The sequence below is a fragment of the Lepidothrix coronata genome, unplaced genomic scaffold, assembly GCF_001604755.1.
Source record: "Lepidothrix coronata isolate B3197 unplaced genomic scaffold, Lepidothrix_coronata-1.0 Scaffold193, whole genome shotgun sequence".
Classification (NCBI taxonomy): domain Eukaryota; kingdom Metazoa; phylum Chordata; class Aves; order Passeriformes; family Pipridae; genus Lepidothrix; species Lepidothrix coronata.
Window position 1 is genome coordinate 1202202 of NW_016690373.1, and position 5070 is coordinate 1207271.

The following is a 5070-nucleotide window of genomic DNA, read 5'->3' on the forward strand; positions in this document are numbered from 1 at the left end:
GGGTAAGGGAGACAGAACCTGGCCAAATGGCATAAGTGATGCACAGGCAGTGTGAGCTCGATCCAACGACACGACCAAAAAGGTGCTACAGCTACTGTGGCTCTTCCCCCCTGCAGCATCTTCTGATTATTCACACACCTGCTATGTATGTTTTGCAGTTGGATGATGGCCCATGTCTTATGCATCATCCAACGCATTGGGTCTAAATCCTGCCTGCTGCCTAAGGCTAAAAGCACAGGAATAGAAGAAAATTGAAGGCAGAAACCTAGAGGAAACTGGAGTAGCCATATACTAAGCAAGCTGGCTGTACACTGCAAGACAGGTATTTGAAAGCTTGACAAATGCAACCCGGCCTCACCTAAGGGTAAATTTGCCACCTTTGAGCTGGATCTCAATAATTTTTAAATCTAGAGGCATGAGCCTGCAACTTTTTAATGATCAGACTCTTTTCTTGCCAGACATATAACTCATTGATATAAAAAATAGTAACAACGGGAGATGCAATCATTCATAGTTCTTATAATTGGATTTAAAATAAGTGATTGCTTTATGTAAGATCTATTTCTTCTTCCTTTTTCTGTGCTACTTATACATCCTTCCTTATTGTAATGGTTTTAAGTATTAGGCCTTCCTTCCTGGTCGCCAGGAAGGAAGGGAGCATTTATTTCATCCTATTCCTTTACGTAATCCAAACATATAAATAGATGGAGAGAGAAGCCTCTTCCTCTCTTCTCTTCTGGCGAGTTTTGGGAACAGTAAGTCCCTGTCTCGGCCTTACTTATCTGGAGCTGAGGCCTACAGTGACTGCTGTTGTCTACCACGCACAAGGGAAGAGTGCTGGGCCGCGTCCAGCCATCCTGCTTTTCTGAAGGGAAGTGGTGAGATTTTGATAGTTCTTTGTTTTGTTAGTTGTCAGGTTTCTCGATTGTGTATACCTGTTTTGTTTTTGTCCCTTTTTGCCCCATTTTCCCATTTTCCTTTCCCCTTTCCCCTTTCTTGGGAGTTGTACATAATATCCTTACTGTATATAATATATGTAAAAATACACATATGTTTGGTATTATTTGGTATATACTTGGTATTATTCAGTTGGTTTCGGTTTCTTTCAGTTTCTATAATTTTTTTTCCCTTTCCTTTCTTCGCCGAAAAGGGGAGAGAGGGGAGGGGCTTTTGCTGAGCATTGGAGATTTTGGCAGGAAGCCGGCTCACACATCCTTCCATCAACTCCGTAGGATCAGGAAGAGGCTGAAAGTGTTAAAAAAGGGGTGTTAGGGGATCTCTGCATCAGAAAATTCAGATGTGGAACTGAAAAGCATAAAATGAAGGTTTGCTTGAAGAGGTCTGGGATTACAAACTCAGTGAATAAGCTCTGCTGACATGACATTTGTATATGTGTTGGGCAGGAGCTGGGCAACGACATGACTTGGAAGACACCGGTCTGTCAGCATTTAGGGAAGGAAAAAGAAGCACTGTTGGTAGCTCATGTGCACAAGAAAAGCTTCACATTTACGTAACACTCTGTGACAGCTTCTTCAGAAGTCCTTCAGAAGTGACATATATTTTCGTGATGTGGCTGATGCAAGGTGAGTGTCAGGCTTGTGCCAGCATCTGTGGCTAAATTGTTTAGTCCCCTGATCTGAGGACTTCTAACAGGCAAGAAGACTGGACCATCACTTGGGTGTGTTAGAAGGAAGTTACTCATTTTACTTTAGTTCTTTGGGGAAGAAGTGAAGAACTAAAAATGCATATTGTCTCTTCCAGAAGGAAGTAATCATGGGTGTTCAGAAAGCACAGTAAGCTGCAGCAGTGACTCTGCACAACAAACCTGAGGATTCCCACTTCCAGATGAAGTGGGTTGGAGGCTGGGAGGAGGAGCAGGCTGCCCTTCCCTGCCCATGATTCCAGAAGCAAAGACTGTCTGGGGATTGTTACTCTGCTGCTTTGCCTTTCACTGAGTGATAGGCACTGTCTCCTGCTTGTACAGTGCCAGGTTTGCCCTCTGAAGGGGATGGATCACATCTCATTTTAACATCTCATTTTTTTTGACTACTTATACGAATCTGCACAATGAATACTTCAGAGGAAAACCCACTACAGGTAAACAAAGAGCAGAAAAAAACTAAAAATGCCTAAAACCAGGAAAAGAATCCCTTTGAAAACCAGCACTTTTTTTGTTGTTATTTTTGTAAATCCCTTCAATACACTTATCATCCAAATAAAGTAGTAGAAGGCCTTTGATTCCAATTTCTTTGTCTGGTACTTGTATTTAATTTCAAATCTATTTCCTGCTCAGGGAGCTCACATGAACTCTGTTTAAATTGGGAATTTCTTAGAAGGTGTGTGGGGGGGAAAAGTTTTCCCACTAGAGTTAAAATAATGGTAACCCCCAGGGGTGGTGACCCTTGGGATTGAGCCAATGAGCGCTCCTGCAAAATATAAAAATATCAACAATCAGACTGGAAAAGAAGGGTAGTTGTTGTAGTTGTTGGAGGAGAGTGGCCATGTTCTAAACCATGAGGAAGGGGCCCGGAGCCCCGTTGGGGGCTAGGCTCCCCCCCCCCAGCCCCCAGCTGGGGGGCTGCAGGAACCTGGAATGGTGTTAGACTGGGCCAGGCATCTGTAGCTAAGAGCTGGGGGGAGTTTCTCCACTGTGAGCAGCAGCAGAAGCAGCGACAGAAACAGCAGTGAACGGAGGCTATGGCTGAAAGTCAAGAGATAAGAACTGAAGAAGCAGCAAACCAAGCATGCAGCTAAGCAGAGAGACACAGAGTTGTCTGAAGAGAGAGTTTGGGTAAGAACTGAAACAAAGTCCCCAAAACCCTCTGAGACCTCCGAGAGAGAGGAGGGAGATGGACTCCGGCTTGAGAGGAGTCTTAGAGTGCTGCAGCACCGGAGAGTGGAGCTAAGAAGCTCAGAGACGTCGCAGAGCTGGACTGGGACGGTCAGAAGGAATGCGGAGGAGGGCCTCACCCCCCTCCCCGCTGCTGCTGCCAAGCTGGCTAGCAGCCTGAGACAGAGCACAGGAGCTCTGATAGAACTTTTGAGGCAAAGGCTTACAACTGAAAGCTGCCTGAGACGTTCTGACTCAGGGGTGAATCCCCTGAGGAAAGGGACCGTCACGAAGATGCCCCTGCACTTCGTGGTGTGACATGGTGACGCAAGCTTGTCCCTGATATTGCACTCCATGGAAGAGAGGGGGGAGAGGAAATCCCCTTGTGTGTAATGGAAGGAGATCCATCTACAAGAGTCCAGCTGCAGCTGCTGCATGGAAGACAGAAGAGAGGCTGCTGCCCTAAAAGTGGAAAGGATCTTTCTTTCTCCCTTCTGGACTTTAATTGGAGGGAGAAGAGATCTGATCCATTGTAAATACTGATTTATCATGGTAGAGATAGTTGAGATCGTGTGTGTAATGTATATTTATGTGTACAGTCATTTTAATATAATTCCCTTCCTCCCATTTTGAGTCTTGTGTGGTGTCTGGAAAACCCATCTCACACTGGGTTGAGATGTGGGAGGGGGGCTTGGACTCGGGAATTGGATTTTGGGGCTCTCAAACCAGGACAGAAGGTGAAAAGAACCCCTGAGGCTCTACATAGATGCAATATTCACCATAGTTTAAAAGGCATCTGTAATGCCTTGCTCAATGCTCCATGATGCAGTCTGAGAGGTAAAATGTAGATCTCGCTGTCCTGCAGCAGAGAAGGCAAGGTATCCTTAGCCCTCCTTTTGCTCTCCCTTCTCTGGTGGCTGATGGAGACACCAGGGGAACTTGGGCAGCACAAGGAACTAATTTACTGAGCACGGACTGCTCAGACCTGCTTCCAGGAAGAAACGCTGTCAAGAATTATATTAATAGTGTATAACACAAACTGAGGGGTATGTAGCAAATAAAGCAATAAGAAAATTGAAAATTTACATTCGACACTCTCTGCTTTAACAGCATTAGGGAACATGCTGATAGAAAACAAATCATCTAATTCAGTTTATCTAAGATTTACTCAAAAGTCTATGAAGTTGAAATAGAGATTTTATTGCAGTAAAATATGGTTGTTCTATCACAGATACACATCCTTCTAGAGGATGTATATAGCTAAAAGGTGCTGTCCAAACAACAGCAATTAATTAAATCATGACAGATACCATAGGCACTCAAATATTAATAACATATTTTAGCTGGAATTAAGTACCATTTTTTTGTTTTAATAACAAACTACAAAAATCAACACATGCAGAAAGAAGTACTTCAGAAAATTAATTAATTATAAATCCATTTACCTTACAATCCGCAGGATAGGTTGAATTCCAGTACCCAATGTGTTCCTGGGGAACATGCTAAAGTGTACTTCATGCATTGAAACTGCTGAAAATGTAAAGTTCACTAAAAAAGAGAGTCTCAAGACAGAAGAAACATGTGAGTTAGTCTTACTTCCAACCCCTATCCATTGTGTTATGACAGTTTTCTTTACACCCGCAAGAGGCTTTCAAGATCGATGATTGAAACACACTCGTTCAGCTTTAATATACTTAGTTAAATTTTTTTTAATCTTTATAATTTTTAATAGGTGTAATGGCTATAAACACATCTGTTCTTCATTAGCAGTGTGACAGAGAAGACAAGTTTGGAGCCATGACATCCAGAAAATATTTAGATGTAAAAAATTCTGAAACTGTGGCCACAGCTGTCATATGCTTAGCCAACCAATAGGATTGGAAAATAATAGACAAAATTCCATAATTTTCTCCAGCTGCAGCTGTTGCTCAGAGAAAAGGTGTTGCCTATCCATAAAAATTTTACTGCATATATTTCTCTTGTCATTTTTTTGGCTGATGTTATTGCCCAAATTCAACATTATTTTAGAAAAACTCCTAGATGTCCCAAGTACTGGTGGTTGTAAAATCGGTTTCCCCGCTGCCCTTCCATGCAAAGCTCTTCCTTACCTCCTGTAATCATTCTCTAAAAGCTGAAAGATAATTTTCAGACTAGTTTTCAGATGAGACACTACCCAGTGCTCAGCCTTGTCACTGAAGAAAAATAAAGGGTGGCCTGTGAGTTATTGCCAGCTTTATGTG

General features: G+C 42.8%; 2 long non-coding RNA genes across 2 annotated transcripts in view; both read left to right on the forward strand.

The window, feature by feature from the left end:
* Window positions 1-3039, forward strand: part of LOC108505504 — an 8160-nt gene extending 5121 nt beyond the window's left edge. Inside the window, exon 3 of the long non-coding RNA XR_001877537.1 lies at window positions 2641-3039. This is a non-coding gene — a long non-coding RNA (uncharacterized LOC108505504). The remainder of the gene's footprint in view (window positions 1-2640) is intronic.
* On the forward strand, window positions 643-2586 carry LOC108505503. The gene is made up of 3 exons (XR_001877536.1): window positions 643-878; window positions 1404-1583; window positions 1762-2586. It is a non-coding gene; the product is annotated as an uncharacterized LOC108505503 (long non-coding RNA).
* Window positions 3040-5070: the final 2031 nt, after the last annotated feature.